Source organism: Pseudophryne corroboree, chromosome 9 (genome assembly GCF_028390025.1).
Source record: "Pseudophryne corroboree isolate aPseCor3 chromosome 9, aPseCor3.hap2, whole genome shotgun sequence".
NCBI classification, from domain to species: Eukaryota; Metazoa; Chordata; class Amphibia; order Anura; family Myobatrachidae; genus Pseudophryne; species Pseudophryne corroboree.
Window position 1 is genome coordinate 428,794,689 of NC_086452.1, and position 14,900 is coordinate 428,809,588.

Here is a 14,900-nt window from a genome sequence, read left to right on the forward strand (position 1 = left end):
AGTGGTTTCCAAACTTTTTTGAATCACGGCGCCCTAGAATATCAGATTTTTTTTCACGGCACCCCTAGGCCAAAAATTTCTTATTGAGAAATTTAGAAAGAAATATTACATTTAGTAGATTGCGTTTATATGTCCTCCTTAGGGCCAGTTGTGTGGTGAGGGACAGGATTTGCTTCTGTTTGGCCACATAGTTTATTACTGGCAGCCACCAGCACTGGTTTTGCCTATTATATTGACCATGAATAATTTGAATTGGTCCTGGACCACCAACCCAGGGCACCCGTGCAAGTGTCCCGAGGCACCCCAGGGAGCCACGGCACACAGTTTGGGAACCTCTGTATTAACCCTTTGACCACTTTTCTACCCTATCTAGCAGAGATCTGTATACCTCACTATAAAAAAAAAAAGATATCTTGGAACTCGAAAGGGTACAGAGGTGAGCCACCAAACTGGTAAAGGGGTTAGAGGCACTGAATTATGAGGAAAGACTCTAAAGGTTACATGTGTTTACACTGGAAAAGAGGCGTCTGAGAAAGGACATTATTAATATTTCTAAATACAGAAAGGGACAATACAAGGATTTATCAGACGATCGGTTTATAAAAAAAAACCGCTACACAGGACACTCCCTGAAGTTAGAAGAAAAAAAGGTTTCATACACAATGGCAAAAAGGGTTCTTCACAGTAAGAGCAGTAAGGACTTGGAATTCTGTGCCAGAGAAGGTAGTAATGGTAGACTCAATCAACAAGTGTGCAAATGGACTAGATAAATTCCTAACTGAAAGAAACATCCAAGTATACAACATTTAAATGATATAAAATTTTAAAGTTAGAATTTTTTTTATTGAGAATGAACAGTGTCCATAACATGAACAATAGTTAGGTTGTACAGGTTGAGGGCTTAAACTTGGTTACAGGTTGTGTACATAACATACCGTCTAAATAGAGACATTTCTATGGCGATAAAAACAAATCGGTATCATCAAAATGTGTCATATAAAAGTCTATTCGTAAGCCTAAACAATTCTCAATTTTATTTTTTATTTATCGAATCAATTCTATATCTAGACTGAGTGTAATTCTATGGAGGATAGAAGCAAGAAAGAGGAGGAGGGGGAAGGGAGTAGAGAAGCAAGAGAGTGGGCGGTATTAAAGGAGGAAGATTAAGAAGGTTCCCTATAAGAAAGCAAGAGATTGGGGATATTCTTCTGGTTTGATACCATAAGGAGGGACAATCAGTGGGCTAGAGGAGAAAGTAATGCTAGTGATAGTAGCAGTATTAGCTATATTATTAATATTAGCAGTATTATCAGTATTAGGAAAATTAACAGGATTAGCAGAATTAGCAGAGTCCGGGCATCACTAGACAGCGGGCGAAGTACCAAGGAGACCAGGTGTTGTGGAACTGTGCCACAGTGTTATTCCTTAGGCTTGTAATGTATTCCATATTGGCTATGTGATTAATCTTATTCATCAGTACAGCCTTGGAGGGCGGCTTATGGTCTTTCCAGCATTTAGCGATCAGTGCTTTAGCCGCCATGCAAAGTTGCATGATTAGCTTGTCTTGGGTTTTGGGTATTGACGGTATGGGGGCGTGAAGCAAAGCAATGTCAGGAGAGGGGTCAAAGGTATGCTCGCAGGTTTGAGCAATAAGTGCTCCGACCGTGTTCCAGAAGGGACGGATAGAGGGGCAAGTCCACCATATGTGAAAAAAAGTTCCCTCCTCTCCACAGTGTCTCCAGCACAGATTTGATGTTGTGGGGAAAATAAGAATTTACTTACCGATAATTCTATTTCTCATAGTCCGTAGTGGATGCTGGGGACTCCGTAAGGACCATGGGGAATAGCGGCTCCGCAGGAGACTGGGCACATCTAAAGAAAGCTTTAGGACTATCTGGTGTGCACTGGCTCCTCCCCCTATGACCCTCCTCCAAGCCTCAGTTAGGATACTGTGCCCGGACGAGCGTACACAATAAGGAAGGATTTTGAATCCCGGGTAAGACTCATACCAGCCACACCGTATAACCTGTGATCTGAACCCAGTTAACAGCATGATAACAGAGGAGCCTCTGAAAGATGGCTCACAACAATAATAACCCGATTTTTGTAACAATAACTATGTACAAGTATTGCAGACAATCCGCACTTGGGATGGGCGCCCAGCATCCACTACGGACTATGAGAAATAGAATTATCGGTAAGTAAATTCTTATTTTCTCTAACGTCCTAAGTGGATGCTGGGGACTCCGTAAGGACCATGGGGATTATACCAAAGCTCCCAAACGGGCGGGAGAGTGCGGATGACTCTGCAGCACCAAATGAGAGAACTCCAGGTCCTCCTCAGCCAGGATATCAATTTTGTAGAATTTTACAAACGTATTTGCTCCTGACCAAGTAGCTGCTCGGCAAAGTTGTAAAGCCGAGACCACTCGGGCAGCCGCCCAAGATGAGCCCACCTTCCTTGTGGAGTGGGCATTTACAGATTTTTGGCTGTGGCAGGCCTGCCACAGAATGTGCAAGCTGAATTGTACTACAAATCCAACGAGCAATAGTCTGCTTAGAAGCAGGAGCACCCAGCTTGTTGGGTGCATACAGGATAAACAGCGAGTCAGATTTCCTGACTCCAGCCGTCCTGGAACATATATTTTCAGGGCACTGACAACGTCTAGCAACTTGGAGGCCTCCAAGTCCCTAGTAGCCGCAGGCACCACCAATAGGTTGGTTCAGGTGAAACGCTGAAACCACCTTGGGGAGAAACTGAGGATGAGTCCTCAATTCCGCCCTGTCCGAATGGAAAATCAGATAAGGGCTTTTTCAGGATAAAGCCGCCAATTCTGACACGCGCCTGGCCCAGGCCAGGGCCAACAGCATGACCACTTTTCATGTGAGATATTTTAACTCCACAGATTTAAGTGGTTCAAACCAATGTGACTTTTGGAACCCAAAACTACATTGAGATCCCAAAGTGCCACTGGAGGCACAAAAGGAGGCTGTATATGCAGTACCCCTTTTACAAACGTCTGAACTTCAGGGACTGAAGCTAGTTCTTTTTGGAAGAAAATTGACAGGGCCGAAATTTGAACCTTAATGGACCCCAATTTCAGGCCCATAGACACTCTTGTTTGCAGGAAATGTAGGAATCGACCCAGTTGAATTTCCTCCGTCGGGCCTTACTGGCCTCGCACCACGCAACATATTTTCGCCAATTGCGGTGATAATGTTTTGCGGTTACATCCTTCCTGGCTTTGATCAGGATAGGGATGACTTCATCCGGAATGCCTTTTTTCCTTCAGGATCCGGCGTTCAACCGCCATGCCGTCAAACGCAGCCGCGGTAAGTCTTGGAACAGACAGGGTCCTTGCTGGAGCAGGTCCCTTCTTAGAGGTAGAGGCCACGGATCCTCCGTGAGCATCTCTTGAAGTTCCGGTTACCAAGTCCTTCTTGGCCAATCCGGAACCACGAATATAGTGCTTACTCCTCTCCATCTTATCAATCTCAGTACCTTGGGTATGAGAGGCAGAGGAGAGAACACATACCCTGACTGGTACACCCACGGTGTTACCAGAGCGTCTACAGCTTATTGCCTGAGGGTCCCTGGACCTGGCGCAATACCTGTCGAGTTTTTAATCATGTGGAAGACTTCTGGGTGAAGTCCCCACTCTCCCGGGTGGAGGTCGTGCTGAGGAAGTCTGCTTCCCAGTTGTCCACTCCCGGAATGAATACTGCTGACAGTGCTATCACATGATTTTCCGTCCAGCGAAGAATCCTTGCAGCTTCTGCCATTGCCCTCCTGCTTCTTGTGCCACCCTGTCTGTTTACGTGGGTGACTGCCGTGATGTTGTCCGACTGGATCAACACCGGCTGACCTTGAAGCAGAGGTCTTGCTAAGCTTAGAGCATTGTAAATGTCCCTTAGCTTCAGGATATTTATGTGAAGTGATGTCTCCAGGCTTGACCATAAGCCCTGGATATTCCTTCCCTGTGTGACTGCTCCCCAGCCTCGCAGGCTGGCATCCGTGGTCACCAGGACCCAGTCCTGAATGCCTAATCTGCGGCCCTCTAGAAGATGAGCACTCTGCAACCACCACAGGAGGGACACCCTTGTCCTTGGTGACAGGGTTATCCGCTGATGCATCTGAAGATGCGACCCGGACCATTTGTCCAGCATGTCCCACTGGAAAGTTCTTGCGTGGAATCTGCCGAATGGGATTGCTTCGTAGGAAGCCACCATTTTACCCAGAACCCTTGTGCATTGATGCACTGAGACTTGGCTCGGTTTTAGGAGGTTCCTGACTACCTCGGATAACTCCCTGGCTTTCTCCTCCGGGAGAAACACCTTTTTCTGGACTGTGTCCAGGATCATCCCTAGGAACAGAAGACACGTCGTCGGAACCAGGTGCGATTTTGGAATATTGAGAAACCAATCGTGCTGCCGCAACACTACCTGAGATAGTGCTACACCGACCTCCAACTGTTCCCTGGATCTTACCCTTATCAGGGAATTGTCCAAGTAAGGGATAACTAAATTCACTTCCTTCGAAGGAATATCATCAATTCGGCCATTACCTTGGTAAAGACCCGGGGTGCCGTGGACCATCCATACGGCAGCGTCTGAACTGATAGTGACAGTTCTGTACCATAAACCTGAGGTACCCTTGGTGAGAAGGGTAAATTTTGACATGAAGGTAAGCATCCTTGATGTCCCGAGACATCATGTAGTCCCTTTCTTCCAGGTTCGCAATCACTGCTCTGAGTGACTCAATCTTGAATTTGAACCTCTGTATGTAAGTGTTCAAAGATTTTAGATTTAGAATCGGTCTCACCGAGCCGTCCGGCTTCGGTACCACAACAGTGTGGAATAATACCCCGTTCCCTGTTGCAGGAGGGGTATCTTGATTATCACCTGCTGGGAATACAGCTTGTGAATGGCTTCCAAAACTGTCTCCCTGTCAGAAGGAGACATCGGTAAAGCCGACTTTAGGAAACGGCGAGGGGGAGACGTCTCGAATTCTAATTTGTACCCCTGAGATATCACCTGAAGGATCCAGGGGTCTACTTGCGAGTGAGCCCACTGCGCGCTGAAATTCATTGAGACGGGCCCCCCCACCGTGCCTGATTCTGCTTGTAAAGCCCCAGCGTATACTGAGGGCTTGGCAGAGGCGGGAGAGGGTTTCTGTTCCTGGGAACTGGCTGATTTCTGCAGCCTTTTTCCTCTCCCTCTGTCACGGGGCAGAAATGAGGAACCTTTTGCCCGCTTGTCCACGAAAAGACTGCGTCTGATAATACGGCGTCTTCTCATGTTGAGAGGCGACCTGGGGTACAAACGTGGAATTCCCAGCTGTTGCCGTGGCCACCAGGTCTGAAAGACCGACCCCAAATAACTCCTCCCCTTAATAAAGCAATACTTCCAAATGCCGTTTGGAATACGCATCACCTGACCACTGACGTGTCCATAACCCTCTACTGGCAGAAATGGACAACGCGCTTAGACTTGATGCCAGTCGGCAAATATTCCGCTGTGCATCACGCATATATAGAAATGCATCTTTTAAATGCTCTATAGGCAAAAATATACTGTCCCTATCTAGGGTATCAATATTTTCAGTCAGGGAATCCGACCACGCCAACCCAGCACTGCACATCCAGGCTGAGGCGATTGCTGGTCGCAGTATAACACCAGTATGTGTGTAAATACCTTTTAGGATACCCTCCTGCTTTCTATCAGCAGGATCCTTAAGGGCGGCCATCTCAGGCGAAGGTAGAGCCCTTACAAGCGTGTGAGCGCTTTATCCACCCTAGGGGGTGTTTCCCAACGCACCCTAACCTCTGGCGGGAAAGGATATAATGCCAATAACATTTTAGAAATTATCAGTTGTTATCGGGGGAAACCCACGCATCATCACACACCTCATTTAATTTCTCAGATTCAGGAAAACTACAGGTAGTTTTTCCTCACCGAACATAATGCCCCTTTTTTGGTGGTACTCGTATTATCAGAAATGTGTAAAACATTTTTCATTGCCTCAATCATGTAACGTGTGGCCCTACTGGAAGTCACATTCGTCTCTTCACCGTCGACACTGGAGTCAGTATCCGTGTCGGCGTCTATATCTGCCATCTGAGGTAACGGGCGCTTTAGAGCCCCTGACGGCCTATGAGACGTCTGGACAGGCACAAGCTGAGTAGCCGGCTGTCTCATGTCAACCACTGTCTTTTATACAGAGCTGACACTGTCACGTAATTCCTTCCAACAGTTCATCCACTCAGGTGTCGACCCCCTAGGGGGTGACATCACTATTACAGGCAATCTGCTCCGTCTCCACATAATTTTTCTCCTCATACATGTCGACACAAAAGTACCGACATACAGCACACACACAGGGAATGCTCTGATAGAGGACAGGACCCCACTAGCCCTTTGGGGAGACAGAGGGAGAGTTTGCCAGCACACACCAGAGCGCTATATATATACAGGGATAACCTTATATAAGTGTTTTTCCCCTTATAGCTGCTGTATAGTTAATACTGCGCCTAATTAGTGCCCCCCTCTCTTTTTTAACCCTTTCTGTAGTGTAGTGACTGCAGGGGAGAGCCAGGGAGCTTCCCTCCAACGGAGCTGTGAGGGAAAATGGCGCCAGTGTGCTGAGGAGATAGGCTCCGCCCCCTTATCGGCGGCCTTATCTCCCGTTTTTCTATGTATTCTGGCAGGGGTTAAATGCATCCATATAGCCCAGGAGCTATATGTGATGCATTTTTTGCCATCCAAGGTGTTTCTATTGCGTCTCAGGGCGCCCCCCCCCAGCGCCCTGCACCCTCAGTGACCGAAGTGTGCTGAGAGCAATGGCGCACAGCTGCAGTGCTGTGCGCTACCTTGTTGAAGACAGGACGTCTTCTGCCGCCGATTTTCCGGACCTCTTCTGCCTTCTGGCTCTGTAAGGGGGCCGGCGGCGCGGCTCTGGGAACCATCCAAGCTGGGCCTGTGATCGTCCCTCTGGAGCTAATGTCCAGTAGCCTAAGAAGCCCAATCCACTCTGCACGCAGGTGAGTTCGCTTCTTCTCCCCTTAGTCCCTCGATGCAGTGAGCCTGTTGCCAGCAGGTCTCACTGAAAATAAAAAACCTAAACTAAAACTTTCACTAAGAAGCTCAGGAGAGCCCCTAGTGTGCACCCTTCTCGTTCGGGCACAGAGATCTAACTGAGGCTTGGAGGAGGGTCATAGGGGGAGGAGCCAGTGCACACCAGATAGTCCTAAAGCTTTCTTTAGATGTGCCCAGTCTCCTGCGGAGCCGCTATTCCCCATGGTCCTTACGGAGTCCCCAGCATCCACTTAGGACGTTAGAGAAAATGGCGTGAAGCCTGGAGGGGACCAGATACCACCTAGTGTAGACCTTATAACATGTTTCCTTAAGTGCTACACTGATAGAAGCCTTAGCTATACGCATTCTAATTTCCTCCCATTGATCGTCTTCCAACGGATGGGAGAGATCTGATTCCCAGGCCATTTCGTGGGGTTCTCGGATTGGGGGGTCTGGTGCCAAGATTGAGTTGTATATTGTTGAGATATTCCCCTTTTTGCCGATTGAACATAAGCACATATGCTCATAGGAGGTGGGTGTTTTTAGTGGGGTGGTTTTAAGCTGAGACTTGAGGAAGCTGAGAATTTGGATATATTGGTATTGACACGAGGATGGAATACCAAAGCATTCTTGAATTTCTCCAAAAGTGGACGGTGCTGAGAGGCCTTTAACATGTAAGAATCTCGTGATACCCTGAGATTGCCATGGGGCCGCTATTCTTTGCACGCACCCTGGGGGAAAGGCGGGGTGACCCCAGATGGGTGATAAGGGTGAGGGGTATGAAGATAGTTTGTGGGTGCTGCGGAGTTTATCCCACAGTCTGAGTGTGAAGTTAACCGTGGGGACTGAGTAGGCCGAGGCTGGTCTGCAGGACCTGGGGAGCCAGGTAAGAGAGTCAAGGGGGACATCCTGATATAGTGAATTTTCGATATCTACCCATTTTCTGATCCCTATGGGGGAGTGCCAGGACACTATATGGTTAAGGTGACATGCGTTAAAATAAGCCTGAAGGTCAGGGTATCCCAAACCTCCTGAGGTGGCACTCTTTGTCAACATAGCTCGTCTTAGTCGAGATTTACGCTGAGCCCAAACAAATTTGTTGCACTGTGATTGCAAGGACGCCAGAGTCACTCGGGGCACCATTATTGGGATGGTCTGAAACAGGTAAAGAAGACGGGGGAGGAGATTAATTTTTAGGGCATTGATCCTTCCGATCCATGAAATGAATAAACGGTTCCATTTATCTAGGTCTTGTGTGAGAGTTTTAATTATGGGAACATAATTAGCTTGAAATAGGCTGGTGTAGGATTTAGTAATAAATATGCCAAGGTATTTAATAGCCGAGGGTCTCCAAATAAAGGGGAAAGAAGACGTTAAGATCCTATGGGTATGTGGTGGAACGTTAAATGTAAGAGCCTCGGATTTGGTGTGGTTTATTTTGTAGCCAGAGAGGGAACCATATAAGAGTAGTTCTCTTTGTAAGTTAGGGAGGGATATCAAAGGGTTAGTGAGAGTCAAGAATACGTCGTCAGCAAACAATGATATTTTATACGGATTCTGACCCACTGTAACGCCCCCAATATCCGTATTAAGTCTGATTCGGGCTGCAAGAGGTTCAATGCATAGGGCGAAAAGTAGGGGTGAGAGAGGGCATCCCTGCCTAGTACCATTCTTCAAGTTGATTCGACGTGAGCTCAGGCCATTGGTCAGGACCGCTGATGAGGGGTTAGAATAGAGAGCCGCTATTGCTGTGATAAAGTGTCCATGGAAGCCGAATGCGGACAAGGTAGAAAACAAAAAGGGCCAAGAGATGCGATCAAATGCCTTTTCGGCGTCTAGAGCCAGAGCAATCGCTGGTATTTTTGTCGTGTTTATTTGGTGAATCAAGTTAACAATACGTCTGGTGTTGTCCGAGGCCTGACGGCCGGGAACAAATCCTACTTGATCAGGGTCTATTAGTGACGGCAGCACAGCGTTTAGGCGTGAAGCCAGTATTTTGGCAAAAAGTTTGAGATCGGTGTTTATCAAAGATATGGGTCTGTAGTTTGAGCAATACGAGGGATCCTTTCCGGGTTTTGGGATCACTATAATACGGGATGTCGTGGAGTCCGGGTGAAATAGTGTGCCCTGGAGTATTTTGTTAAACAGAGAAACCATATGAGGAATAAGTTGAGGGGCGAAAGTTTTATAGTACACCATCGGATAGCAATCCGGGCCAGGTGCTTTGGAGGGTTTCTGGGTTTTTAATGCAGCCTCAATTTCCTCAGCAGATATGTCGGCATTGAGAGCAGTATTAGTCTCCTCGTCTAACCGAGGGAGAGCGCATGCGTCTAGGTATTGTTGTGTCTGATCGGCTTGTGCTAAAGAGTCGGACGGGGGATCAAGATTATAGAGTGTCTTATAATAATCAAAAAAGACACTGTTAATTTTTTTGGGATCGTAAGTGGTATTACCTGAGGGCTGTTTTATAGAGTGGATGCATTGGTTAGCCTTTTTGGCGCGCAAGCGATTGGCCAACAAGGTGTGTGCTTTATTACTTTTATCATAAAACGTTTGGTTAGCCCATCGAAGTGAGCGCTCGACGTTCTCCGCCAAAAGTGATTGTAGGCCGTCGCGTGCCTTAGAAAGTTCGGCTAGAGTTTTTTTAGAGCGTGTGCGTTTGTGTTCCTGATCCAATTTTGCAATGTTATTTGTTAATAAAGCAATTTGGTTTTCCCGACTTCTCTTACGGTGGGATGCAAATTGTATAATAGACCCCCTGATGACCGCCTTATGGGCTTCCCAAATAGTGGCTATGCTGCAGTCACTTTCCACATTAACCGCAAAATAGTTTCTAAGCTCAGTTTTAATTAAGTCTTGGAATTTAGGAATCTTCAATAACGTCTCATTAAGTCTCCACGTCGGTCTGCCGTCAGGGATATCAAAAATGTCAAATGCCGCAGCTAAAGCTGCGTGGTCAGTCCAGGTAAGTGGGATTATCGAGGAAGAATGAGCGGTCCGGGATAGGGGTGCACAACTCAGAAACATATCAATACGCGAGTACACGTCATGTGGGTTGGAATAAAAAGTGTAGTCTCTGGTGGTCGGGTTAAGAAAACGCCATACATCGAACAAACCAGCCTCGGCCATGCACCTGTGTAGTACTGAGGAGTTTAGGGTTTGACCGCTGCGCAAAGGACCGGATCTGTCCATGTTTGTGAGAGCCATGTTAAAGTCACCTCCGACTAGTGTTTTACCTCTTCTATATGAGTAGAGGTCGTGAAAAAACTTACGGAAGAATTTAGATTGGGCAGTGTTTGGAGCGTATAGATTAGCCAAGGTATCCTCCTCGTGTCCAATTTTTCCTCGTACCATTATGTAGCGTCCCTCGTTGTCGTGTTTACAATCTAGAAATTGGAAGGGGACTGACCCTTTTACCAGTATGGCCACCCCATGTCTTTTTGCTGTATGATTAGAGTACCAGGCCATAGGAAATAGTTTAGACGTCAGGGAGGGATGGGAGTCAGCTTTCAAATGTGTCTCCTGTAAGAAAACCACATCACCTTTTAATGTTTTAAGAGATCTGTGGAGATGTGAGCGTTTCTGGGGAGTATTCAGACCCTTAACATTGATGGACAGGCATGTTAACGGCATGGTTAAAGCAAGAGTGGGGGTGGTTCGCTGGTAACCCCTAAGATCCCGGACTCTGCTAGGGTAGACAAGAAGAACCAAAGAGAAAGATATAAAGAGGAGAATGAAAATGTATGTTACTGTACACGAACAGTACTTAATAACTAGGCCTATTTGTCGGTGAACACAGATATGTCAGCTTGCCACTGTCTCGTGACGGGGGTCTAAGGGAGGAAGATAATAGAAGAAAGAGGAGCAAAGGAGAAAGAGAAAAGAAATAAGCAGGCGTAGTATCCAGTAGGCAGGATACTCGACTGCCAAGATTGAGCTCTAGGTGAGAGAAAGAGCTCACTTGCGGGATGTAAATGCAGTATAGCAAAAGAGGGTATCAACCCACTATGTTTGAAAGTACCTTTGATCCCTATGAGTCGGGGGAGGATGTGTCAAGACAGAGACCCGACACCCCCCACCCGAGACCATAATTACACCAAAAATAATAATAATGGACTTATATGTAGCTATCCAAAACTTAGCTCTGGGGCGGATCAGTCCCAGATACCAAATGTTAGCAAAAAAGTAAGCATGTTACAGCTAGTATCAATAGGGTAATAACCTAATAACAATAGAGCTTACAATAACGTCTCCGAACAGGCCGGCGCCCGGAGACAGGCTCCATGGTGTCAAAAGTGGGGTCAGTCCAGGACACTAGCCACCGGGCCACGTCTCCTGGTCGCCCGCCAGATCGGCGAAACCAAACAAGAACGTTGCTTTACGCGGGGTATAAAAGTCCGCCAACAAAAGCATTATGTTAAAACAGTAAAAGGGTCGTCAATATACCAATACGATATCAAAAACATGGATTACATGGCATTTGAGCAAAGTTGAGAGCAAAATCAATCATACTAGACGTTGTAAAAACGCAGCGTTCAAACATAAACGTAAACGTAATGAGCAGCAAAATTATGAAGTAGCAACCGGGGGCAACTGCAATTTTCGGAGAAGCTTGTCCCCTTCATCAGGAGAGCGGATGGTGTGAACTTTGCCATCAATCTCCACAATGAGGCGAAAAGGAAAACCCCAGCGGTATTTGTATCCATTGTCGCGCAGTGTAGAGGTGACGGCACGTAAATAACGCCGTTTGGCAATGGTCACCGGTGACAAGTCTTGGTAAATCTGAATCCGGGAGTCTTCAAATAAAATTGTGGTTGAATTCCTGCACGCCAGTGTGATACTATTTTTGATCTTAAAGGACAGAAACCGTAGGATTACGTCGCGAGGAGGGTCCGAGTCCTTCGGTTTAGGTCTCAGGGCGCGGTGCGCTCTTTCAATCGAAATAGCTGAATCCGTAAGCGACGGGACCAATTGCAGGAACAAGCGTCGGAGGTATGGTTCCAGTTCGGAAGTTGAGACAGATTCTGGAATATTGCGGACGCGTAAATTGTTACGTCTTTCGCGATTTTCGCTATCCTCAACCTTATCCTTGAGGATTTCCAGCTCGCTGGATAGGTAGTTCATGTCTTCGCCCACTTGTTTACGGAAGTTCTGTTGGTGGTCTTCCCTTGATTCCAGCGCGGTTGTGCGGGAGTCTAGAGCCGCCATATCTGATTTTATTTTCCCGATCGCTGATTGAAGGGCTGACGTGAAGGAATTCTTAAGGTCTAAGATCATGTTTTGAAGGGATTGAATATCCGCTTTGGTTGAAGGTGCTTCCGTCTGATCCATGATGGGGGTAGGCATTGATGGGGGTGGAGATGAGGTTTCAGACAGTTTTTCCCGGCGTGAGAAATGTTGCGAGATATCCTGTGAAGCTCCCGGTTTTTTTGCTCTGGTGTTCGCTCTGCTCATAATATCTGGTAGTATAAAAACGACCGTTTAAGGATTGGTGTCGAGAGAGGTGAACGTGGATGTTACGTGTTCAACAATTGGTCCGGGTGAGGGAGGAAGTCAGGCATCCGTAGTGCTACATCGTTTACAGGACCTAGGTCCTAATAATCTGTGAAATCAGTGAGAGGGATCCCCAGGAGAGCGTCCCGGTTTAACACACCCCTTTCTCTGGAATTATGGAATTATGGAAAGGTATAGCAGCAGCTGCAGGGTGAGGGATCAGGGATGATAAATCAGTTGAAGTAGATCTGGTGATATAAGGAGTGTATTTCCATTTATCTCCAGCGGGGGCAGCACAATTCAGGGGAGAGGGGCCTAACCTGCCACCTCCAAGATGGCCGCCGTCCGAACTGTGCAGCTTCTCTTTCTTTTTTCCCCCCTCTACTTGGTTCATCCAGATTTCTGTGGGGCCAGACCCTATTTAATCACTGGGTGTCCTCTGCACCCTCCGCTAAGCCCCCTCTGTCACCGCCGCGGCCCGCCGGTTGTTTCAATGCGGCGCCTGCTTTCCGGCAGACGCCACAACCAAGATGGCCGCCGCCACCGGACCTTCTCAGTGCCGCTAGTCTCCGGTCTCGCAGCTCCCGGGGCTCTCCGGCTCACCTCAGCCCCACTTCCAAGGCTCTCCAGGCAAGGGGCATCCAGCAGGACGGCGGGGTAGGTTCGGTGAGGTATTTTAAGGCGGCCGGAGGTCGATCTCTCACGGGGGGGGGGGGGGGTGGACGGAAATTGAGGTCCCGGCTTCACCTCGTGGGGAGGGCCGCAACCTGCAAGCACAGGGCAGGCCTGTGCTCCGGCTCCGCAACTCACTCCCAACGTGTCTTTATATGCAGATAGTGGTGTAGGGTAGTATTTAGGGTCTGTAGGCAGCGTGAGGGCAGTTTTAAAATTAAATAGAAGCTTGTATTAGCAGGAGCTCTCCAGGGGCACGTCCTCTCAGTCAGGCCACAAGCCACGCCCCCCCTAAATGATATAAAATTTTATAATACAGGTTGAACTCGATGGACATTTTTCTTTTTTCAACCTCAACAACTATGTAACTATGATCTAAAAATATTTAACTATACAACCTTCCCTTAACCCCCGGCAAAAGATACATTGATATTGGGCTAAAAAAAATAGTATTTTGGTACTTACCAGGTAAATCCTTTTCTTTGAATCCATAGGGGGCACTGGAGTACTCTTGGGATATGGACGGCCTCCATAGGAACAGGGCACTGAATATTTAAATTTAGAACACTCCACCCCTCCATATCCCAGAGTACCTCAGTGTTTTTTACTGAGCCGAACAGGAGCTATAGAGAGGTTGACAATGGAGTATTACATATAACATAACGGACAACAATGAAGTTGACACATAACGTTACTGACAACTAAACAGTTGACACCATAACCAGCACTTGATAATTTGAACCAGTCGGTGAGAGTGTGTTACCATAAGATCCCCTGAACTTACCACAAACCAGGTAAAAACTGCTCTGGGTGGGCGTCCAGTGCCCCCTATGGATTCAAAGAAAAGGATTTACCTGGTAAGTACCAAAATCCTATTTTCTTTTTCATCCACTAGGGGTCACTGGAGTACTCTTGGGACGTACCAAAGCTTCCCCCGTGGGCGGGAGAGCTGTTTGGCACCTGTAACACTAGGCGGCCAAAGCTAGATGCTGATGCCGCAAACGTATCAAACTTGTAAAAGCGCACAAACGTGTGCACGGAAGACCATGTAGCCGCACGGCAAAGCTGCATCGTAGAAGCTCCACGACCAGCTGCCCATGAAGTTCCCACAGAACGTGTGGAATGAGCTGTTACTGATGTAGGCGGCTGTAACCTAGCATGAAGGTAAGCCTGACGTATGGTCAGTTTTATCCATCTGGATAAGGTCTGCTTAGAAGCTGGCCAACCCATCTTGGCAGCATCATAGAGAACAAACAACGTATCCGTTTTACGAACTGTAGACGTTTGGGATACATAAACTCGTAATGTGCGTACCACATCCAGAGTTCCAGAATGTGCTGTCAACACAGGAACTACTATTGGTTGATTGATGTGAAAAGATGACACTACCTTTGGTAAGAAAGCGGGATTCGTCCGAAGTTCCGCTCTGTCATCATGAAACACCAAATACGGTGCATGACAAGGCACCCAAATCTGAAACACGCCTTGCCGAAACTAAGGCTAGAAGAAAAATTGTTTTCCAAGTGAGAAACTTTATATCCACTTGCTGTAAGGGTTCAAAATATGAAGACTGTAAGAAATCTAAAACCAGATTCAAGTCCCATGGCGCTGTAGGTGGAATGAATGGAGGCCGTACTCTGAGGACACCTTGCAGAAAAGTG

The 14,900-nt window shown here is 47.2% G+C and overlaps 1 protein-coding gene across 8 annotated transcripts in view; it reads right to left on the minus strand.

Moving 5' to 3' along the window:
* Nucleotides 1–14,900, minus strand: part of SETD5 (SET domain containing 5) — a 185,427-nt gene that overhangs the window by 53,572 nt on the left and 116,955 nt on the right. The gene's annotated exons all lie outside the window — the stretch shown is intronic.